Genomic DNA, 26,950 nt, shown 5'->3' with positions numbered 1-26,950 from the left:
CCTACTACTCTCAAAACTAAAACACTTCTGTATGCTGATGACACAGTTATATATAGTGTTAAATTCAGTCCTCAATATGCTGTTTCTGCAGTTCAAAACCATGTACTTCTATTAGAAGAATGGCTTAAAGAATGGCGTATTTCTTTAAATCCTGAAAAATGTCAGACAATAATTTTCTCCAAGTGTTTAAAAAGACCTCGTGACAAAATAAAAATATGCAATCAAGAAATTCAATACAGTGACCATGTAAAATATCTTGGTATTACTCTTGATAACAAGTTATGGCACAAGCACATAAAATCTGTAACAACTAAGAGCTCTCTTAGAATATCTCATCTTTACCCCCTGTTCAAATCTCCTGTTCTCAGTCTAAGAAGAAAAGTTATGCTCTACAAAATACTGATTTTACCAATCCTAACTTACGTTGCCCCAGCTTGGTGTTATATTCCAAAAACAGTCTTTCAACCTCTTCAAATTGTTCAAAATAAAGTGCTCCGAATAATACATAATTCAGACTGATACACAACAAATGCACAAATACACTTTGATTTGGACATGACATTTCTGAAAGACTTATTACGTGAACAAGTTAAGAAGTTTTATAACAGTGCAAATTCAAGTGAAAATCCATTCATCAAGCGTCTTGGTCAATACAATGCAAATTTCTACAAGAAACACAGAACGCCAAAACCCTTTTTAAGTGAATAACATGCACTTTTCCACAACCTCTGACTTCCTTAAACCTACACTAATGTCTCTGTGTCCAATTGTTTTGACAGCTGGACATGAACAATATTTGTGCATCATTATTTGAATTTACACTAAAATACGAAAAGGCAGAAAACATATTTGTTTTGGAACTTTATCAATAAATTGCTGAATGTGAAAAAAAAAATGCTCAAGCAGCCCTGGGCCCTATTTCATAAAAGTAATAATTTAATACCATTACTAAAAAGGTAATAGCATTAAGTAATATTATTACCGTTGTGTTTCATAAAAGTAATAGTTAATAATATTATTTATTACTGTAAACGCTCATAATATTACTGAAATAAATAATAAAATTACTAAAGTGTTTCATAAAGCAGCAAAGATAATTAAATTTATTAATAATATGAACGTTAGTTCCATGACTGTATTTTAAGTAATAGTTTAATAATTTGTAAAAAGTAAATGCCAATGTAGGGTTAGATTTTGAAGATAAAACCACGAAAACATTTGAAATGGATAATTCAGACTCAAATAGTGATGAAGAGGGAGTGTTTGTCTGACGTCCAAGAAATTTTAGACAACGAATATCCTACAACCATGCAAGAAAGTTACGAATATAATGAAAGATTTCGCTTAAATTTTGAAACATTTGGATATGTCCTTCAAAGAATTGATAACTTGTTAGAATATCCCACAGAAAGGAATAAAGCGTTAACTTCTCAGCAACAGCTCTCATGTTTGGCCATGTTGCGTTACGTACATAAATATAATCTTTATCACTCGTTACCAAGCCAATTGATACAGCAAAATCCCGCAATTCCATCCATGCTTCTTTCTTAGAGTTTTTTTGTTACTCTTGGTGAAAACCCTCAAATAGTTGACCTTTCAATTCGTGAACTTTTCGCAAAAAAAAAAAAAACTCTGTTTCTTCAAGTTATTTTCACGTCTTTTCCCCATTTTAAAAACCATCAGACACAAAATGAATGACTAACGAAGTCCCTCTCCATACTTACAAATTGCCATAGACGCCAATGTAGATGGACCATGCTGAAATTGAAAGCTATCTTATCTAATTGAAAAAGAGGAACAATTGGAAAGGGTCAAACCTAAATTAAATTAAATTAAATTACAGTATAGAACTGTTAGCAAGTAATTACTGTATATCATCATCATCATCATCATCAACAACAACAAGATAGGCCATTTGGCCTGTTTCGTCTCAGAAGTTGTCTTCCCAACGACGCCTAGGTCTGCCGATATCACGCACCCCTGTTGGGCGATATTGCAGAACCTGTTTTACTAATCTTTCATCCGTCATCCGGGATATATGTTCCTTCCGCTGAACTTGATTTTCTTCAATTCTCTTATTCAAACAAAAAATACTCAGATGTGCTCTTATATCTTCACTTCTAATATGATCTCTAAGAGTACAGCCAGCGACATATCTTAAGAATCTCATTTCAGCTGTCTCTATTATTCTTTTATCACTTCTGTTCATGGCCCAAGTCTCAGCTCCATAAGCCAATACTGGTACTGCCATTGTTTTATAAAATTTTAAAACCGTGTCTCTTCGTGTTTTGTTTTTTAATGTTCGTTTTATGGTGCCACATATACTTTGAAATTTATGCACCTTTTGTTTGAGATCTCGCTCCTCATCGAAAGATATATCACACCCCAAATAATTAAAATGTCGCACCTGTTCTAATATCATATTGTTGAGGATAATTTTGGAACGTATCTGATATTTCCCAATAAAGGCCATGACCTTGGTTTTTTCATGTGAGACAGTTAGATTGTACTTGGACATTGTTTTGTTTAGCTGAATAATTACTGTATATCTTACATTATTTTATGTTATTTGAATGATTGAACTTAACTTTTTTCCCCTCCTTTCTCGTCATTTTTTAAATTATAATAATTGTTCATAAATATATGCATATGGGACATTTACATCACAAAATACAGTAATATTAACTTTTGCTGTACCTATTGAAATGTTTTTTCAATGTATACTTGTGACAACCTGAATCTATATAGGTACTCTTGACTAATTAACATTGTGAAGATCTTGTGCAGACATATATCAACAAATGGATCTATTACAAAATATATAGACTACTTTAACCACCCCTATTGATAAACTAAAATTAACTTACGAGATTTAAAGGTACCGTATCTACAATTCCACATCACAATCTCTAATTAGAACATATTTGCATTTTCTATAGTCAGGTAACTTCTTGAAAATACTACTTACAACATAATCAGCAATAAAAACCCATTAAAACAAATTCAATATTTTTATTAATTTCGTCATAACATTAATCTTCTACAGCATTCACATATTCAAACTCAAATACGATATTTTCTAGGAACGACTTCACCGGTAAGTACGTATGTCGTTATTGCATTTGTATTTATTTACTCTTGCACCAATAATTTTTTAAGCTTTTTTATGTAAGTACTTGCGCAGTATTCCGAAATATAACGGAACTTGAAATATCTTGCATAAGACGCTTTATAGGGCCCACTAATCCTGTCGTTAACACTGTCCGTAAGGCTGCTACAATATTATCATCAAAAGTGTTCACTGCTTAACATTTTCATACGGTACTTCTTTAGATAACGAGCGTGCAAGTTTTTTACACACACACACACACACACACACACACACGCTTCTGTCGCTGATACACTGTTTTTGGAGTTGCAAACAACAGCAGAGACGTGAACAATTAGGAATGATAAATATCTGTTCACAATATTTTAGATTTATCAAATTGTTTTTTTTTTACTCGTAAATCAACTGAATCAAATAACAGAAACAACTTTGAGTTGCAATGATTTACAATCTTATCTGAAATAAATGTCTCCCAAATCTTTACACATATTATGATTTACTCTGTTGTTGCTATTAAACATAGTACTCCAAAACTTATTTCATTCAACAACTGTTAACAGAGAGGATAATATAAATCGTTGCTTACGATATAAATAGCTGTAGAGTGCAGACCAACTAGGTTATGTTTGTCAGCCTTAACCTCAAATTAGTGATGGGCCGCTCATGAGCGAGTCGTTTCGAATGAACGACTCCCGCTCTGGAGCGGCTCTCCGCTCCCTCCTTACAAAAGAGCGAGTCGTTCATTGCATTTTGCTCCCTACTCTTGGGAGAGCAAGGCAACTTCACCTCGCTCTCTTGCTTATGGCTCACTCCCAACCAAGCCCCTATAGTCTCGGCTGCGCGAAACGAGGAAACCGGGACAAATTGAACGCTGCGCTTGCCGCCATATTGTTGGAGAGCAGACAAATAATAGCAGTGCGTAAATCACGCAATTTAACGCTGTGATGATCTAAAATTGACATATTATGGCCATTTTCGACGTTTAACGTAAAATTAGGACGAAATAAACATATTCAAAGTTTCATTGATATGTGTTAGAACATTAAAGAAAAGAAAATACGTATGCAGCAATTTATAGAAAACATACTGATACATCCATAAATAGGCCTACACAATACACATTATAGATTGTATAATTTTACGATAATCAGCAAATTGTTAGGTTTCAGAGAATCTAAAATTATATTAACATATTAACTCTTAGATCACAAGACATAAATATATGCACCTTGATTACACAAGTTCCTGTTATAATCAAATTCCTAAGTGAAATAAATATGCGATAATCAGTATAGACTTGTTGTTAAGTTTTAGAGAATCAAAAATAAATTATATTACCGGTACTTTTAGACCACAGGACATAGGTAATCTGGCAAAATATAATATGCGAAGGTAGCCAAATTACATTGAATTCATTCTTCAATTAATAAAGGGAATGCTATCAATTATAAAAAGTATTGGTGCCTAATACATTGCAAACAATAGGTAACGTGAAGACCTAAAACTAAACAATCACTTTATGCAAGATAAAAAAAACCACATACTTTTTATGTGTGGATTGTTTACATATTGTATTTTTATTTTAAATAAATAAAATAGATATATTATCATTGCTTGCGGAGTGATGGTACATAATTTTTATGCACATATGCAATATCAATAAGATGCCATTCCTTGCTTTTGTTAATAAAATATATCCGGCAAAATGTAAAAGAGTTATTTATAGGTGAACTCTGAATCATAAATTCACAAAGGAGGCTTAGCTATTATAGCTATTTATTTATTTATTTATTTATTATCTGTATATTTATTTATCCATATATGGATCTTGAATGAAAGTTTATTATCTTGCAGATAAATTCATTTACATAATAAAAACAAAAAGTTACCTTTCCACTAATGTTTTAACATCTGATGTGTAAGTCTAAATAATTCACTCATTGGGATTTCTCTACAGTCTGATATATCTGTACTAACAATTAAGTATTCTTTATTGTCGTAAACTACTGATTGATTTTTAATGATAGAGATATTGTAACAACAGAGATAATATTATATCGTACCTTTTGCAAATAGCTTGGAAAATTAAACAGGGATGGTATTATCGCCGCGCTCTCATGGTTAGCATTCGGCAGGTCTTTGAGCGGCCTCATGCGTTCGGCAGGTCTTTGAAATTTAATTGTATTATTGTTTTCAATTTCTTGTGTCGCCGCTCCAATCACTCGCCTCAATTTCAATAATGCAACCAATAAGCTGCTTCAATTATTATTAAATGACACTTACTTGTCTAATCCACGTAGACTAAACCCGAGGTTGCAATGTCTTGTGCTGAGGACGAACATTAAGGTATGTGATTAAAAATTATTATTAAAGAGTTATTATTAAGAGTTAAGAATGTCAACGTACATAGCCATTTAACAATATAACAAACTAGTGCTTATTCTTATCGAGAAAGTAGACGTGACAACGTGACGCTTAGAGTGAAACCTACAGAGCAACAATCGGTCGGCAAAATTATTTTTTAAACCACACCGCACGTTATTGTATGATGCCGACATGTTAAGCATGAGTCCGCGGCGATAATATATCATCTTTCAAAATTATATTGCAATTACTTTCACACTATTCACTAAAAACACCCGAGACGAAACAAAGGACAAGTATGACAATCGTGTTTACCGCTCTATTTCTACCAGTAGCATGGCGGCGTAAACATGCGCAGACTGGTTTCAATTTTGGACAGCACACCAGCGCTCTGTGTGAGTCTAGTATACTATTATAACGTCTTTGCTCCCAACGCTCCGCTCCCTCCACAACAGCACAGCCACTGCCGTCATGATCTAATCGTTGCTTACGAGATTATACAAGCTGGCGATTAGAGCTTGAAAAACGAGTCTGAAGTGGTTCCCTCGTAATGCCAATTCCGCCGCTCGGAGCGCTGTTCTGCCCTATATATTCATAGCAGAACACTTAAAAGACATTGACATTTGGGACATTTAAAGGACTCATCATTGCTTATTAAATGCTTCGTACAATATTTTATGGACAATAGACGTAATTTGCAAACTTCTACTCCTCAATTATATTACAATAAAAGGCTGTCATTCTTGATATTAAAACATATTACATATAAACTGAGGGACTGTCTGCTCTGTACTTCAGTTCATACACCAAACATTTCCGGAAATAAATTAACTTGACATCTTACATATACGCACTATAGCCTACCCTTTTCACCTAATATTATTAATATTGTTATTAAATAAGGTATTGCAACTAATTATGGTACTGCATTATCTTTAATTTCCTTGAATTCACAATTACGCATTTGCAAGAAGGCCTAACTTTTCCCTCTCTTTTTTAAAAAAAAAATACGGACGTCACAATAACTGAGAAGTATAATTATTGCGCGATTTTTTCTTGCAGTGGTGAAAACATTTCTATAGGCCTACTGATTAATCTATTGAGCATAGTAATAGTAAACGCTGTAGTATTTTAGTGCATGTACGCTTACTTAGCTCTTGTAAAACGAAATTTTCACTTTCACTTTCAACGGAACACTCACTTATATTCAGTTTTTGTATCTTGCAGTAAATTATCCATTTGTGATCATCTTTCCAATATAACCTCCCATTGAAACGACCACTTAAGATCATGAGCTAGAATTTATTATTTTAAAAACATTTCCACGTACATATTGTTATAATTGTTATGAACCACAATACAAAAGACAACATTGTGAAATTGGATTAATTTACCAAGATCAACATCAATACCGGTAGTATAAAATCACATATAGGGCTAGGCTATATTATTTCATTACTTTATGGTATTAATTAGAAGGATTAATTTTGAAGAATTTACAAATATGCTGAAATAATTTATGACACCTCTTATAGAAATGTAGAAATATGTATGTACATTTTGAAACAATGGGTATAGCACCACTTGAAAATGTTGAGCATTTTAACAGTAACTTGTAAATTGTTCCATCACGTTGTCTATAGTGTTAATTTATTGTAGCACTTTTAGAACGAACGTGGTTCACATACATAAGCAGAAATGACGATGGAATGAGTCGAACACATACAGTTTTCTTTAATTTTTAGCAAATGATGAAGTTGAATATATACTGTTACTTCATATCCTAACATAAATAGAGTTACCACCATAGATGTAACACTTGAAATGAATATAAAATAAATTAATGTATTGGTAATGATACAATAATAAAAAGAAATTAGGCTAGACATAACCTCACAAAATTACAAACACATGCTAAAACAAAAAAAAAAAAAACTTTACGTATCCGTATATAATAAAACTAGATATTCTAGATATAATTTGTTTCACACGATAACCACCTCAGCCTATTTCGGCAGCAGCCATTATTAGTTACAGTTTGAGGTGCATTACCTAATCTCATACTAACCTTGTTAAGTTCTCTAACCTAATTCACTGATATTTACGTAACAATACACAGGTCTAAAATACAGACAAATACACATTAATTACCTAATAAGTACAGCATGAAGATAATTCATTACTTTTGTCGGTATTTTCTAAAAGAGAAAGGGAAAACAGTAACAACATTATCTTCAATGTTTACATCACGTCATTCACATTTTCATTAGGCCTATATCAGTAATGCTTGGTAAGTGAAACAATGCATGAAATTATTTTACATTTCGGGTCACATCATTCGAGAGTCGGAAAATGCAATTCGCCACTTTTAACATAGCATTGCTTGTTATATGAGAGAACTTTGACATTTACCTTAACCTATAAAGATACGACCTGTTGGTACCGAGTTCTTCACATAGCAAAACACAGACAATTTTCGAATATAACTTAGCTGAACAAACTTCAAATAACACTGTAATATGCTTGGCATTTTATAATATTCGTACTCAATCAGTAATGCACAATTAATCGAACTATTTTCACGATGCACAATGCTTTGTAATGGTACTATTCATCATTTCATAGGGCAGAGAGGCGAACCTAGCGGCAGAAATTGTCATGACTCACAGAGACCTACTCTCGATCGTGCTATGCGCCAGCTTGTGTAATCCCGTAAGCAACGGATCTAATACAGGCCGTAAGGCAGACCACGTGACTCGCTTAACAGCTGATCGCTAAGGGCGGTCTTTCAACCATATCAATTAGTTGCAGTACATGAAAAATAACATATATTTCTCTGAAATGCAGTGTAATTGCGTCAGTAAAATTTTCAACAGTGACTGTGAGACACTTGAGAGACAATTCACTTGCAACGTAAGGTATAATATTATTTTTGGTGTGAAAATTACGTTGTAGCAGGCAAAGTTCGTATGTGTGATACCTGCCTTTATTTCGATTAAATATTGCGCCCTTATGTGGTTAAGTGAATTTTTGGTGTTATAAACAGTAAATATGTGTAATAATATACACGTGAAAGCGAAACATTGACTGGGATGTAAAGTAAATTATGATTAGGCCTAAGTGCAGCGTTACTGATGTTACTCTTGTCTAATCCATTTTTGTTAGTTCACCGTATTTGTTTTATTAAATTTAAATTATTGCGCCCTTCTTATGTGTGAATAATCTACATTATAAATAATACGTTTGATAATATACACAATTTGAACTAAAAGCAAGATACATATAGTATATTATGAAAAATTATACCTTATAGTTTTCATTACTGTTACAGTATCTAGTATTATAATTAATTGAAATAAAGCACGCTCGCTTCATTACGAAATTCTTGCACATTCATTTAAGCACGTTTCAACAATTTTCAGTTGCATCGCACGCATATTTTGATGTGTTGACATTATAGGTTATGTTTACTCTATCAGTACTTGCCTTATTTCTGTATTCGCAATTATGCATAATAATTAAGCATAACGCTACGTATAACTTGTAAATGCAATTTGTCTACACTTCAATTGTATTTATTCGTTTCATACGGTACTCCAGTCTGATTGGTTTAATATGTTACCAGGGCTAAACTAGCGCTGAGGTAGTTCCCTTCGTATTCATGCACCTTGCATATACTAATTAGTTCAGTTAGTTCAGGCTTTTATTATGCCTTGCTTAGAGGATGAAATGCATCTCCACAAAAAATAAATTCAACTGTTTTCAGTTCAGAAGTTACCGGAATTATATCTCAGCGCTCGTTTAACCCTAGTTAAGTAATATAACCGTATGTACATTTCATAGGAGGGACTGTGGCGAATTTTCTACCTATAAGTAAGGAAGATAACCGTGTTCTGAAGTTTATCCTAAATATATTTCTCTTTACTAAATCTCACAATAACTTTCGTTCTCAACTTAAAATGTTGGCGCAAATAGGTTATGTTGACATGGTGAATTCTCTTCACATAAAAATAACACAGTTTTATAATTATTCCTGCCACATTATGCAACAAATAAATTGAACTAGCCGAAACTTATGCACACATTACATTGAATAACAATTTAATTGTATTATTTATTTGTTCCCTACTATACTTGGTCGTATTGAATTCTATTTATCTAACCTACCAGATGAAGTAACACACAACCGTACGTACCTACACTAATTTCATAGGAGGGACTGTGGTAAATTTTCTACCTACAAGTAAGGAAGATAGATGTGCTAAATTAAAATCACAATATAAATAATTCTTCTTTATTAAATCTCAAAATAGCTTCCATTCCAAACTTAAAATGTTGATGCAAGTAGGTTATGTTAACATGAAAAACTCCGTTCACATTAAAATAACACAGTTTTGTAATTATTTCTGCAACATATTATGCAGTAAGAAGTGAACGTATCTTATACACACATTACACTAAATAAAATTGAGCACCGACACGCATTAAAGTAATATATTTCACTCAGCTCCGTATACTCAAATAGAAAAGCCCGACCCATCGAGTGACGTCACACATCCTGCATTACGGCCTGGTTTAGATCACGATGGCAGTGGCACAGCGCTCCACAGCTCCTTTACAGCTGTATACATCCCTGATCAAAACGATGAACAGCACGTGTCAGTGTGATCATGCGCAATGATGTTTAAATTACACTTCAATGCAGACACGTTTAAACGTTGCCTATTGTCATGTTTCTGTTCTCCTTATTGCTAAATAGATCATGTTTGCACATTAGCCGTTTTTTATGTACCATTGTACATTTTCATAATTGCTATTTATACTACTTTACTAACAGTAACGTCGCCAGGATCAGAGCAAGGGAGGTGCGGATGGGGTGCGAGATTTAAAAATGGGATGCGAGCCGTAAAAATGTGATACATAAAAAATTCAAAATGTTCTTTCATGCACTTGCGCGCATACTATACATCTGTTTATTATTATTATTATTATTATTATTATTATTATTATTATTATTATTATTATTATTATTATTCAATCCATTACGATACACTATGGGACGCAGTTTTTTCACATCCAAGAAATTGTTTGTTTGTTTTTGTTCTTCAAAATAATTTATGCCTAGTATTTTGTTAATAAGTTGCCCTTTGGAGTGCGGAAAGGGGTGCTCCGATTTTTTATGGGGTGTGCTTGCGCACTCTTTCGCACCCCCCTAGCGACGTCCCTGTTTACCAACACTTTCAGAACTGTTTTTAATTGATCTGTTTATACTACATACCGATACTTCACGATTGTTACTAGTTCGTAAAATAGCGTAAGTAATGTAAATGGGCTCTCTCCCTCTGGGATAACATGGAAACTTACCTTACTGTACGTGTACAAGAAGCTTTTCTCCGCATTCACAGACCGATGCAAACCGATTCGAATGTCTATTGCAATGGCATCTATTGAGAAGCGTGTGTACTATGTCATACAGTTTTTTTTTTTTTTAATTGGTGGCACTTTATATGCCTGTTTCAATAAGTTCCAGGTCTCTTATGGACCCTTGCCTTTCGCAGTCGTGTAGGGAAATATGATTATGTTACATTGACGTTTTCATCTTCCTTTTATCTTCATCAATGATGGAGATAGGTGAGCTGAGTGTAGCAGGTGGAGGGTGATCACTGAGTTAATTCTTGCATGAGAGGGTTGATGTGACAATGTAGCTTTTCCAGATAATTTTTCCGTAACGTTCGAACGTAGTCACTAAATAAACTTATGTTGAGGTCTCTGTACAATTGGGTATTCCGGATGTGGTAATCTGCTCCAGTGATGGTTCTGCATACTGCACGTTGGATACCGTCGAGTCTTCGAAGATGGCGGGGGTGGGCGTGAGACCATGCTTCACATGCATACATCATGAGTGATCTGATGACGGATATGTACAGTTGTAATTTGGTTTTTGTTGGTATTGAGCTCTTGAAGATGGGATATAGGAACATGAATCGTTGAAAAGCTCTATTTCTCACGGAATGAATATGGTGTTTGAACGTTAGTCTCTTGTCAAGGAGGACTCCAAGATATTTTGCTGTTGAACTAAAGGGGATGGCTTGGTTTTGAATATGAAGTGGCTCATTTATACGGGGGAAACGTCTTGTGAATATGACTACCTCTGATTTGGTGTTATTTATTTTAAGCCGCCATCTCGTTGACCATTGCGTTATTTTATCTAGAGCTTCTTGCATATGTTTGCGGGCATACTGTATATTGAATTGCTTCGTATATATAACTGTATCATCTGCATAGAGAGCATGTTGGCATTTTGAGTGCGAGGGGATATCTTGAACGTAAGCTAAATATAGAATTGGACTTAATATGGAACCTTGAGGTACTCCTGCATGAATTGGTTTGGAAGTGAAAGTTTGTTTGAGATAACGGACTTGAAATGTTCTTCCTTCCAGAAAGTTTGCTATTAGGTGAATGTATACATCAGGGATTGAGAGTTTTTGTAACTTATACAGAAGTCCATCATGCCAGATAGTATCGAATGCCTGCTCTATATCTAAAAATGTAGCAACGGTATGTTGTTGAGATAAGAATCCTGTCTGTATGAAGTGCGTTAGCCTGACCAATGGTTCCCGAGTGCTATGTTCAGATTTGAATCCAAATTGTTCGTTTTGAATAACATCTGGAGCAGTTAAGATTGGACGTAGTCGTGATAGCAGAAGTTTTTCCAGTATCTTTCCTAGGAAGTCAAGTAAACTGATAGGTCTGTAGCTTGTAGGAAGTGTGGGGTCCTTTCCTGGCTTGTGGATTGCAATAATTATGGCTGCTTTCCATGCTTGTGGGAAGTAAATGAATTTGAAACAGGCATTGTAGATCTTCGTTAGGTGTATTATGGAGCGTCGGGGTAATTTCTTCAATGCTTGTGGAGGAATATTGTCCGGACCAGCTGTTTTCTGAAGTGGGATTTTGCGGATTATGTTATGTACTTCTCGTGGGGTGGTGACTGGTATAGTGTGTCTTGTAGGTTGTTGTAGTATGCTCTTCACAATTTGCGTGACTTCCTCTGTGAATTTAGGTTGGGATGGCTCTTCATGTGGTTCAAAACGATGTTGGAACGAATCTGCAAGAATTTCGGCTTGTTTTCGAGGATCATATATCATTTGGTGATTGGTATTTTGTATAGGTGTGTTATGTGAGGTATTTGTTTTACCTAATAGTCTTTTTGTTAATTTCCAGAAATCTTTTTTAGTTGGTGGAGAATTTTCTATTTTTGTGGCGAAGGCGTTTATTTTGTGTTTGATGTTTTCTTCGTATGGCCCTTTGGTATCTGTAAAATGCTCTCTTGGCTTGTGGATCCCGGAATTCCTGCCATCTTTTCCTTGCTTTAGCTTTGGCTGTAAGGAGTGGTTTCAGGTCTGGAAATTCGTTGAGGGATGAAGGTATTGGTGATGTAGTAGTGACAGAGTTGTAGGTTTCAATAATAGTGTCAGTAAATAATTGTAGTGCTGTATCTATATCCGATGGTTCAGAAATACGGAGATTTACTGGTATTGACTCGTGGAGTTGTTTTGTATATTCGTCCCAATTTGTCGTCTTTGCTATTATATTTTTCATTTCATATTTTGTGATCGGTTTGTTTATTGTAATTAGGATTGGAATATGATCGGAATCCAACGCTGTGAGACATTGCTGATTGGTTGGGATAGTATTGGTTTTATATAAACAGATGTCTAGAACATCTGGTTTATGTATTTGTGACCAAGGATATCGGGTTGGCATTAATGGGCCTGCAATCGCATAATGATATTTTATAGAATGGTCCAATAGAAATTGACCTTTTGGCGTAGTGATACGGGAATTCCAGGCTGTGTTCTTTGCGTTAAAATCACCACAGCAGACGAAATTGTTATGGACAGAAACTAATGAGGTCATATCAGGTTCGTTCATTTGCACATACGGTGGATGGTAAACAGATGTCACTAATAATTCAGTATTATTGAAATTGATGTAAACTCCAGTGGCTTCTAATATGTTGAATTGTGGTAATATTGCTCGTCTATGAGGTATATTGGATTTTATAATTATAGCGGTTCCTCCACCATTTCTCTGAAGTCTGTCTGTACGATGGATTTTATAGTTGCAAATTTTAAATTTCGTATTTGGTTGTAAGTGTGTTTCAGTGATGCATGCTATATCTATGTCATATTTGTTTAATAGTTGTTGTAGTTCGTAGATTTGGTTTTTGACTCCATTTGCATTAAAATTTAGTAATAACAGGTTTTTGTGTCCTACCATTGGTTTAAGGTCCATCGACAGTGGAGTTCATATTTGTGAATAGAGTAAATCCATCTAGTAGAACCATTATTTTAGACAAAGGGTCTGGTGTCGTTTTGAGGCGTTGTATTATTATATTAATTGTACGAATAATTCCCTTTATGTTTATTCCTCGGAGAAGAGCAATAATATCTTTTAATGAATCGGCAAGAGATTCAGGAACAGGTTGTGAATGTGCTGAAGATGAACCGAAAGTGTTTTCGAAAGCTGATAAATTTCTCGGTCTTGGTTGTCGCAATGTAGGAAAATCGTCTTGTGTTGGTATTGGTAGATGTTTGTTTGCTGTGGAGTTTATGGTTTGTTTGTTTCTCAGTTTCTGTCGAAGCAAGTCTCGTTGTTCTTGTTGAATTGGGCACTGTCCGTAACTGGCAGTATGTGTTCCTTGGCAGTTGGCGCATTTAGCTGGGTATTGGATTCCTTTCGAGGGGCAGTCTACAAATAAATGATCGTTTCCACATTTTACGCAATGAGTTTGTAAATTGCAACGTTTTGATGTGTGTCCAAACCCCTGACATTTGTGACATTGTGTTACGTGAGGAGTTGGTCGGTAGGCTTCAATAGTTACTAAGTGGTTGTTGATGTCGTGTAATTGATAAATGCTTCTAGAAAATTCAGTGTTTGGGAGTGTTATCACTCAGATTGGAATTGGGCGTCGCTGAGTGGATCCGTCTGGTGTATGATATGGCATCGTCATTTGTCGCACATGTTCTATTGCGTAGCCTAGTTTTTCTAATTCTTCCTTTACAACAGCTGATTCAACAGATGCGGGGAGTCGTTTTAGTACTACTTGTAGGAGTTTGTTTTCCCGTGGTTCATGGGAATAGAATTGAAGTTTTTCATTTTGTAAGATATTATAGAGTTTGTCATAGTCAGCTCTGCACGAAGTGTAGTATTTTATGCCGTCAGATGTGTAACTAATTTTTATGGGTTGACTCAGCCTACTTTGTATTGTCCTGTTTTGTTCAAAGAAATTTCCATCTGGTAATTTTTTTACAACTATTGGTGGCATTCTAATTCTTTTAGTCGTATTATCTGGGGTAGTGGATTGCTTATTGTTGTCATCCATGGGTTCATAAGTATGTTCTTGGTCCATTTCTTGTTCGAGAGGAGAAAATGAATTACTTAATGGTATACTTGGGTGTATATTTGACTGCCAGTGTTCGTTTGCCTCTTGGTTTAATTTTTGTTTCTTTGTGGTTTCCGTTTGTTTAGGTTCTCTCTTTGAAGAGGAAGCTGAAGAATTGTTTATTGTCGGTGTCACTGTTGATGTGATATTTGTACTTACAGTTTTGGTGCTGTTTGTTAGTGTTGTTGTTGGCGATGTTTTACTCGCAGTCACGATAGTGAATACTCCTGGTTGACTTTCAATGATGCTCAGGTTTTCCTTTGGTCGTCTGTAGACTCGTACGGGTGTAGAGGCTGTGCCGTCGACAGAATCAGATGATTGTGTAGTAGATTCGTGTTCCATGTTAACACGTTGAGTCGAATTGGCCATGTTGTGAGAACCCGCTATCGGGTTTCCACTTGTGGTAGTGATGTGCTGATATTCTGCCAACACAAGTTTTATGTTTTATAATCACTAGTAGTTTAATTCTATATATATATATATATATATATATATATATATATATATATATATATATATATATATATTACACACAACAGTAGAACTAAATAACACAACACGAAAATAATTCTAATTCACTAAGTTTTCTTCAATGACTTGCTCGTAAGAATTAGCGTCAAAAAACACATCCTTTCACCAGCAGTGTCGATCGAAGAGTCTATGTCATACAGTTAACAACCCGCTCTGCAGTTATCGTAGAAGAGTCGGAGCGGTACGGTGGTGAAGCGTGGGGTGAGTGATCACTAGGAGCTAGCTGGTTGAGAAAGAGGGAGGGCACTGTACCGCTCCGCTCTTTTGAACGACTCCTCAAAAGGAGCGGGAGTCAAAGAGCTAGCTCGCATCAATGAACGACTCCGACCCATCTCTACCTCAAATCATCTGGCCACAGTATAAACCATAGACAAATAAATAAACACAGTCTAATAGATACAGTCACGCAACTCATACGTATAAAATATGCCAACATTTGACAGCTGGCGCGACAGTAGCCCTCTAGCGGCAGGCAAGTTAAAAGTGTGCACACTACATATGATACATCAGAAAACGGGTTTTGCGTAATTTATTTTATATTTTTATGCTATACAATAAGTGTATATGGTTCTTACTAATTCTACTTCAGAATCCTGGAAGAATTTCACACGCAGTTAATCTACAAGTTTCAGAAGCTGGGAATAAACGTAATTCTTTCTGCTCCTTACAACTGAATCATGGCCCTGATCACGTATCATGGTTTGAAATAATATAATTGTTTGTACGTGGACAGTTACTTCAATTCATTCCTAAATATATTTATAAACCATTGGAACTCTATATTTCCTGTGAGAAGAGTCAAAATTGTAGGGCATATCTCGTAGGGTACGTCGCGTGGTGAACTCCTCTCCCTATTTCGCGAGAAATTAACTATTTTCCATACCGCAATTGGGGTAAACTCGGCCGCTGAGGTAAACTTAAAAATAGAAAAGGGGAAGATTTAAACCTTAATTTGACAGACATTGATTTATGAAGTTCATCATTTTTCTATTTTTTTATTATTATTTTGAGTCGCTAATAGTGCTGATATTATGGTTTAAATTTTTATGCAAAGTTTACAGCATTTTACATTACATTTCCAGTTTTCACACATAAGCTTAATTTTAATTTATCCTACCTATATAATACGTAATTTACATGCACTTACTGTTATTATGACGTAGGTGAAAACAAATGAATACACAACTTTGTTGAAAAAATTGTAACTTCAATTAACTCAGAAAATGTAGGCCTAATTTTATTATCAGAGCAGAAGTGGTGTAAGTCAAAAATGGGTAATGATGGTTAAAGTAAACATTCTGTAAAATACAGCGCAAAGTAGCAGTTAATATTGAATTTATTTAAACTATTAGTAGTCAGTGAATAGCACGAAGGACATATTAATTGCTACTTTGCGCTGTATTTTACAGAATTTTTACTTTAAACCTCATTACCTAATTTTGACTTATACCACTTCTGCTCTGAACGGCTCAAATAATCACTGGTAATGTAAAATCAACACCAATAACAGTCATGCAAATTATTAGAGAAAAGATTGCTTTTTATATTAAATTTAAAAAGGCTGTTTTATTTCTTGAGAACTTAATACGTCTGCCACATGAATCTACATCAACACATCAGAAATTTATCGACACAGTCTGGATTTATTCAAGAAGTGAATATTTTGCAAAAGGATTATAATACGCCATGAATTCTTGAAAAAATTAACACCATAATCCCTACTTGAATGCAATATAACATTCAACTTTTGAAAAATATAAAGAAAAAATCACGAATACAAAAATTATGGAATTATTTGCATTAAAAACTGTAGATACATTGTCCAAAATCGGAATGGTTACACATTTACACATGATCTCTGGAAAAAAATAATATACTGTAACAGGTATTTACTTTGTTTTTATTTAAACTCTCCTTCCTGACATACAAATAGGTAACTGATAAGTGATAACTAATAAATGTTTTATAGAACACAATACGTAGGCTACCTACAGCGTGAATTATAGGTTATGACTGAGTTATGATTTTCTCTTGGTCTTTAGGGAATCTGAAGAACGACAAATTCGGAGATTTAAACTTGTTGTTACTGCTATTTTCGTCATTGCACACATTGCCTTTATTCCGACGCACGATTAAAACGTTATTATAACATCTCGCATGCCTTCAAAGCACGTGCTGGCTGTATCAACCCTATGAACAGTGCCTTGCCTGCCGCTTGAGCGCTAGTGTCGTGAATATTGGCAAAAAAAAGTGTTGAAGTTGCGCGACTGTATATATTAGACTGTGGTATAAAGAAGATACAGTAAGGTCAACTAGCCCATTTCGTGGGAACAAATTCTGAGTGCGCATGTCACGAAACCGGGTGTATTGTCTAGAACCTCCACCAGATGGTTCTCCATCTACGACAGGCTGGCATAATTTAATATTAACTGAAAAGATTTATTACTCATCTTTTAACAATATGAAAGACATGAGGCAAAGGAATGGCAACATAATCATAATAATAATTACTTCCGTATGTAAACATCATGAAAATATTCACTAATTGACGATAATTTTAAAGTCACTGGTAGATGCTTATGTTGGTAACGTAATATTGAATCATTAGCTACATAGATCATGACATTCGTTTCGATGAAGTTACGTCAACAATCACTGCCATCGTGATCTAGACCAGGCCGTAATGCAGGTTGTGTGACGTCACTCGATGAGTCGGGCTTTTCTATTTGAGTATACGGAGCTGAGTGAAATTATATTACTTTAATGCGTGTCGGCGCTCAATTTTATTTAGTGTAATGTGTGTATAAGACCCCTTCACACTTCTTATCGCATAATATGTTGCAGAAATAATTACAAAACTGTGTTATTTTAATATGAACGGAGTTTTACATGGTAACATAACCTGGTTGCATCAACATTTTAAGTTTGGAATGGAAGCTATTTTGAGATTTAATAAAGAAGAATTATTTTTATTGTGATTTTAATTTAGCACATCTACCTTCCTTACTTGTAGGTACAAAATTTACCATAGTCCCTCCTATGAAATTAGTGTATGTACAGTTGTGTGTTAATCTGGTAGGTTAGATAAATACAATTCATTACAACCCAGTATAGTAGGGAACAAATAAATAATACAATTAAATTTTTATTCAATGTAATATGTGCATAAGTTCCATTTATGAGTTGCATAATGTGGCAGGAATAATAAATAAAACTTTGTTATTTTTATGTGAAGAGAATTTACCATGTTAACATAACCTATCTGCGTCAACATTTTAGGTTTAAGTTGAGAACGAAAACGGTTTTGAGATTGAACAAAGAAGAATATATTTTTTAGGATAAACTTCAGAACACGGTTACCGTCCTTACTTATAGGTAGAAAATTCACCACACTCCCTCCTATGAAATGTACATACGTTATATTACTTAGTAGCGCTGAGGTATAGTTCCGGTAATTTCTGAACCTAAAACAGTTGAATTTATTTTTTGTGGAGATGCATTTGATCCTATAAGCAAGGCATATTAAAATCCTGAACGAACCGAACTAATTTGTATATGCAAGATGTATGAATACGAAGGGAACTACCTCAGCGCTAGTTTAGCCCTAGTAACATATTACACTAATCAGACTTCAGACTGGAGTACCGTATGAAACGAATAAATACAATTGAAGTGTAGACAAATTGCATTTTTTGAGTTATACGTAGCGTTATGCTTAATTATAATGCATAATTGCGAATATGGAAATAAGGCAAGTACTGATAGAATAAACATAACCTATAACTTCAACACATTAAAATATGCGAGCGATGCAACTGAAAATTGTTGAAACGTGCATAAATGAATGTGCAAGAATTTCGTAATGAAGCATGAGTGCTTTATTTCAACTAATTACAATTCTAGATACTGTAACAGTAATGGAAACTATAGGGTATAATTTTTTGTAATATACTATATGTATCTCGTTTTTAGTTCAAATTGTGTATATTATCAAACGTCGTCTTATTTGCTCGTATAATGTAGGTTATTCACAAATAAAAAGGGAGCAATAATTTAAATTTAATAAGACAAATACGGTAAACTAACAATAATGGATTAGACAAGAGTAACATTGGTAACGCTGCACTTAGGCCTAATCACAACTTACTTTACATGCCAGTCAATGTTTCACTTTCACGTATATATTATTACACATATTTAGCCTACTGTTTATAAGACCAAAATTTCACTTAACCACATAAGGGCGCAATATTTAATCGAAATAAAGGCAGGTATTACACATACGAACTTTGCCTGCAACAACGTAATTTTCACACCAAAAATAATATTATACCTTAAATTGCAAGTAAATTGTGTCTCAAGCGTCTCACAATCACTGTTTAAAATTTTACTGACGCAATTACACTGCATTTCAGAGAAATATATGTTATTCTTCATGCACTGCAACTAATTCATATGGTTGAAAGACCGCCTTTCGCGATCAGCTGTTAAGCGAGTCACGTGGTCTGCCTTACGGCCTGTATTAGATCACGATGGCAGTGCAACAATGGATATAATAAAATTTTGTTGACTAGCTAATAACATTATATTAGTGATGGATATTATTTCATACCAGTAACGTTATACTTAGGACTACATGATTATTCCTATTATTGACAGTAATATTTTGTACATTGATATTGATTTTGGTTTCCAAATTGGAATTAACATACACATTAAAATTTCTAACTGTATCGGTTGAATAGAATGTCTCTAAATAAGTGAAAGAAAACATAACCTCGGCTGCATCCGATTACATTGGTGTACAGCTAGCTCTTGGATCTAGCTATGAAAGAGCAATTGAAAAGGTACAAAAATTCATATGAGCAATGACCCTTGCCCGTGTAGTAACATGCCGTAGTTTGAACTCCGTGAATGCATTATTTCCTGAGTTCGAGGCTTGTATAGAGAAAAGTAATTAGTATACGTATGGAGTTAAAAAATGTCAAAATTTACATACATAATGATTTTTTCCCATAGTAATAAGCCAATTTTGCAAGGGAATTATTTTCTGAGTTCGACCATTACACAATTATAAGACGTAATTAGGGTCGGTGTAGGCTCTTGTGTCTAGCAATGGAGTTAAGAATTTGTATTACTGACTACAAAAAATCCTTCACGAGAATGGAAGAAGGTAAGAATTTGTTAATTCAAATGTGTTGTTACTGCAATATATATATATATTTTTAGGAAAATGGAACAAGGTAAGAATATTGTAATTCAAACATTGCCTAATACAGTAAAGGAAAAGTGAAAGAAGTTACCGGGATTTAACTGTTGCCAGTTAAGCATTGTCCACCAAGTGCAGCAGTCCATAATGATTTAAGGATTACGTAGTTATGTGATAAAAATTGCAGTAGATAATTATTAGGCCCTCTTTGTACACGTAGGTAGTTAGGCCTACAATTAGTAGCCTACATCATATATAAAGAGTGAACATACATTTTTAATTATAACAGGTTACCTCAAATTCTTGTTTATTTATTAAATGTTTCCCTGATATATGTATTTTACAACATATTGTGATTCAAGACGAAATGCAATGGATATGAAGAAACAGAATGAAACGGTAAGCACTTCGCTAATAGTATCTTTTATTTAAATCATGAACACTGCAATTTTATATGTATTTTGAAAAGAAAAAAATGAATTTTCATTAGATCTACATAATAAAACACAAATATCACTACAGAACAAAGGAATAATTACAACAGTTAATACAAAGTTCCATCTGAAGGTTTAGCATGTCTGAACAGCTGATCACTAAAATCAGCTGTTAGCTCTGCCGATACTAGCGACATGGTTGGATTCATTGAGAATTAGACCTCCCTGAGCTTGATTTTAGTACCAACAACATCAAAGGTGCCGACAAGAGTTGTCTCTACTGTATCTTCTTTATACTGTGATCTGGCTGCAAACGATACAAACACATTATAACCACTGTTTACCATGCATGACCATTCGCAACCGAAGTCTGATAGAATGCGCTCATTAAGAAATTAATAATATTACTGTACGTATTTTATGACTCTTGCAAAACGTTTATGAAACAGAATTTAGTCGGTTAATAACATTATTTTCATGACTATAATGCTATTACTTAATATTATTACTGTATTTATGAAACAGGCCCCAGCTTGTGTAATCTCGTAAGCAACGGTAGAAATACTGATATTTCACACAAGTCAACTCAGTTGCTGTGACTTTATTACGTTCAGTTGAATATCGTGGGACATAAATTTCAGAATAGAATTATTCCTACTTTGTATACTGTAATTTTCTTTGTGATTCTCTGATCCAAGTGCGTATTAACAGCTTTAACTCAATTGTAAATGTATAATTTCACACTTTACACCAGCAAGAAAGTTAATCCACTCCTTTCACTAAACCAGACCTTGTACTTATCATTTGTCAACCACTCATCACGAAAAGAACTTACATATCATTTTTCCAGATTCATATTGAACAAATTTCCGCACTTCGGACTGCACTGCACTGCAAAACTGTAAGAACTGAGCTAAACGTGAAGGAAGCGAATACTGAGCTTGTTTTGAATTTTAAATCGTTCCATTGTTAGGCATTCAGGTTTCGTTAAAATAATGCTACAAGACTTGATTAATGACAAAACTTAATTGAAAATGGTAGATTTAATACATATTTCTAACACATATTTTCAACATATCAGACTTTTACGTTGATTTTTCGAAATTATCTTCGAACTGATGAAGACACATATTTATGCCTACATTTATTATCTCCGGTATCTGATGATTTGCAGAAGAAAAATACGCATTATGAGAAGTGCATTTTGACACATTTGTACAGTACACAACACAACACTAAAACGAGAGCAGATCATCACACGAATCAATGCACACATACAAAACACAACCACGTCGTAGTTGAATATTGACATAGCAGACAAAATTACCCTTGCTTGATTATGTTAGGAAAGTTAAAACCATCGGTTTGGTTATTTCGTCGCATGGCGAACAAAACCTCGTAACTCCACCCTGGCTCAAAAATGCGTTTTCTTCATAATCAGGCTTTTGCAATGCTACTACATCTCTCGGCGAAGACTCTAACGTCTAAGTCACTCCTACACAGGGGCGTATTTTGCGGGCTACCAGGGCTACCGGCGGTAGCCCAAGGAAATTACAAAAGAAAAAGTTTATAATATAACATAATGTAATAATTTTGTATTATTAGTTTTACCATAGTAATTAAAATTAAAGTAATTGTTAGATATATTTTGTGTAATAATAGGGTCAGCGGTAGCCCAAACCCTTTAACCAGTATATGCCTCTTCGCCTACAAGCATCTACAATGCAATATCAAAAACTCGTATTACCAGGGCAAGAAAATTAAACCTTCAAAAACTCGTAACTCCAGGATGTGTTCATCAGTATTCTATCATTATTCAACAATTATCATTAATTTCTGATGCTGGGTTTTGTCCGGTACGACCACATTTTAGTTAATGGTTACAACGAACAAGGATGTTGAGTATGTGAATGTTAAACGTCGCAGAGATAGCCTACTACAGCACAAACACCCCATAGATCTTTCATGTTGCATTTTCATTTATTAATTAATGGTAAAAGGATAGAGGTTTGTGAAACCATGTTTATTAATACACTTTGCCTTGGAAAATGTAGTGTAAGGAACTGGATGAAAAAATGATACGAGAAACGCCCAAAATCTTAAGTTTCTCCTCGTGGTTCTCATAACCAGGCAGAGCGCAACAGTGCAAAACAGTTTCTACAAAACTTAACGTAAGTGGAGTCATATTAATGTAGATCCACAACACAGGAACTATATCTTGAGACAAATTGGCAATCAAAAATTGCTCTCTTCGAAGAGTTTAAGAAATACTGTGCCCTAAAAGAGTTACAAGAAGCATCAATGAAATTTTTTAATGGAATTTGAGGAAGAAAGTCTTAGCCTTTTCTCTCCAAAAAAAGATCGATGCGATCTCTGTTGTGCAAACAAGGCTGGAAACATTACACAGAAAGAATATTCACAACATATTCTTCGAAAATATCAGGCACGTAAGGAGACAGAGACTGACAAGAAGGGATCTACAAAAGTGTGTACTATGGATCTATAAGCCATTTTGCTGTCTCTTTTCCTGAAGGCATCCTTGTACAAGACGAAGTTGAAAGTTACAACTTTACCATATTTGACCTTCACTCAAAAGATGGATACTTTTTCTGTGGAACGAGTCAGACGAAGGTCTTAACGCAGATGAATTTGCAAGCATCGTAGTACATTTCATAGACACGAAAATAGATCAAACTGAGAAAGAGATTATTTTGTATAGTGACGGCTGTACTTATCAACATAGAAACTCCATTTTAGCGAATGCTCTTGAGACACTTGCCATGCGCAAAAAACATTACAGTGGTCCAAACGTTTCTTGGAAAGGGTCACACTCAGATGGAGTGTAACTCTATGTACCAACAATAGAAAGAAAACTTAAGAATAGGCAGATTTTCACTCCTGCTGTTTAATTTGAGGTGTGTGCCACTGTTCGGAAGAACCCCAAACCCTATGAGACAGTGTATCTTGATTGCATATTCCTCAGGGCTTGTCATCGCCCTATTCGCCCTGGGAATAAATCTGGTGATCCCACTGTGACTCACCTCAAATATCGTCGCTATAATCCTAGTGCAGTAATTGACTACAAACATCTTTATGAGGATGAATGGCAACCGCTTCCAAAGAGCATGAACAACCAGAACAAAGCAGATACCTCAGTGCCAGAACTATGCAATGAGCCAATCAAAGTTAACACAGAGCAATTTGTACATTTACAACAACTTAAGAGTGTAATACCACGTGATTTCCATCCATTTTACAATAATTTGCCTCATGTTTGTTCAGATAAATCATGTGGGCATCTTAAAGACAAATGGTAGAAGTTACCTTGGTTTTGGTCTATAGTCTACTATAATTGATTGAAATATAAAAGTTTAACAATTCAAATTAATTATTAAATGCTTTAATTTCCAGTTTTTTTTTGTTCCATACTTTACATATTTTTTGTCTAAATTGATGTTAAAATTTTAAATTACGGTTTATTTAGTGACGCTTGTAACTGCAGAGGTTATATCAACATCGCCGGTGTGCCGGAATTTTGTCCCGCAGGAGTCCTTTTACATGCCAGTAAATCTACTGACATGAGCCTGTCGCATTTAAACACACTTAAATACCATCGACCTGGGCCGGGATCGAAACCGCAACCTCTAGCATAGAAGGCCAGCACTATACCAACTACGGTACCGAGGCCGACCTAAATGGATGTTAGATTTTTTTTCATTTCTTGTATTATTATATGATTTTCAATAAATATAGTGTGTAATAAACGTAAGAACTGTGTTTAGAATTATTAGTAGTATAATAATTATCCCACCAATTTTACTTTCAAAACCTCGTCAGTCCATTTTTGGTTGGGAAGTGAAGAAACAAAAACACGTAACTCCATTTACGGCTCAAAATGAAACAGTAATATAAAATCAGATACCTCATCATCAAGAGGACTGATTTTATTGCAACATAGCAGTGTTTCGTTGTGGAAGCCTAAAAACCTGGTTATCTAGATAGTTTTTTGCTTTTCCTGTAAAATTTTTATTTTTGGAATTACGAGGTTTTGTTCGCCATGCGACGATTTATAGTAGCATAGAGAATAGGAACAATCCGAGAATACTGATTAAATTTCGTCTTTAATGTAAGAAAAAAACAAAAAAAATTGGGATGTCTGTATTTGAACCTCGGTTTCCAAATTGGGAAGTCAATATGCTGAACTTATAATGCAGCTAATGATATACATTATTGGCTAATTAGGCCTAAAAGTTATTTTTGGATAGAATATTCATGCCTGTTTCCAGTTAGGAAATATTAATTCATTAATCAAATGCTCATCTTGTTTTCTAACATACTGGTACCAGTAAATGTCTGTGATTTTATTAACAGTCTTATCTGAAATACTGATAGTTTCGCAGTTTAATTTGTGCTGCAAGTTCATAGTTGAATCTCTTCTCTGGAGAGAACAAATTTTAATGATGTATAAATTCCAATTCTGAAGAGATGAGGTGCCAAACAGTCATGTCCAGTTACTAGTCTGAAAATAACCACTGCTATAAGAATTAAGAATCAAATTTTTATTATTTAAAATTTCGCACCAACACTTCACTAACTTCTTTATTCTTATTTAATATTGTCTTTATAATTTTTCTTTATTAATATTTTTGCATCTTAAGTCTGATTAGTGAAATAAGTTACTAGGCAGCAATGTATGCAATGAAAGGAGAAAGGAACTGGCCACCCTATCCCAATATCTCCTGGCTTAGTTGTCTCATGAGTGATGCCTTATTGACGTCACTGTCTTCGGACAATTGACTAAACAACAACAATAATTTTGCTGAAAAATACGAAATCTTTGTTGGATTGTTGTTGTTCTTTTCTTTGCCAAAACGTCTGCACTTTTATTTCCTTCTAATTTAAAATGGGAAGGTATGGTATCCTTTGTAAAGCAGCTATTTTTGTCAGGAAATATATCGTTATACTGATATATCAAATACAGAGTGTCCCAATAAAATGTATACACTCTTTGAATGACTATAACATTAAGAATTATTATGATACAGAAAAGTTTCAAAATTAAAAATAATGTGAATCAATGTAGAAACCAGCCATTTATTGAAAGTGTTCAAATTGTTGGCCATTGTGGTTTAGGCACAGCTGATAACACTGACTGATGGAATCCAAAACATTTCTAATCATTTCGATTGGTATTTGGGCATGTTCTCTTTCAATGGCTGCTCTCAACTCATCGACTATAGCTGGTTTTGTGCTATAAACATAAACATTGTGCTTGACATGTCCCCATAGAAAAAAGTCCATCAGAGCCAAATTCGGTCAGCGAGGGGAGTACTTGGTACTACCTCTTTGTCCTATCCATCTGTTCTGCAGGTGGCCGTTAAAATAGGTCCTCACATCGCGATGGTACTGGGGAGGTGCTTCATCTTGCTGGAAGTACCATTCTTCATTCCTAAACATCTCTTGGATGCTTGGCATAGCGGATTCCTGTAGCAAGTTGAGGTTAATTGCACTAGTCACGGTACCATCAAAAAAGAAAGGTCCAATTAAACCAAATACTGACAAACCACACCACATTGTAACTCCTGGTAAGTTCACATGGTATTCCACTATCAGAGGAGGATTGTTAGCTGCCAAGTAGGTGCAATTGTGACAATTAATTAAGCCATTTAACTTAAACGTGGCATCATCACTCCAAACAATCTTGTATGGAAATTGATTGTCCTCACACATTTTGTTTGGTATATCACTTACAAAATTCAATTCTCCGGTCATGATCATCTTCATTGAGAGCGTGGACTAATCTAGGAATAAAACTTTTCCATTGAGCACGCTTCAAAACGCGATGGACATTCGATTTT

The 26,950-nt window shown here is 34.6% G+C and overlaps 1 protein-coding gene across 1 annotated transcript in view; it reads left to right on the top strand.

Moving 5' to 3' along the window:
• LOC138696451 (adhesion G protein-coupled receptor B1-like) overlaps positions 1-26,950 on the top strand; it is a 78,805-nt gene that overhangs the window by 31,464 nt on the left and 20,391 nt on the right. The window lies entirely within an intron of this gene.

Source organism: Periplaneta americana, chromosome 3 (genome assembly GCF_040183065.1).
Source record: "Periplaneta americana isolate PAMFEO1 chromosome 3, P.americana_PAMFEO1_priV1, whole genome shotgun sequence".
NCBI lineage: Eukaryota > Metazoa > Arthropoda > Insecta > Blattodea > Blattidae > Periplaneta > Periplaneta americana.
This window is presented reverse-complemented; position numbering and strand designations above follow the sequence as displayed.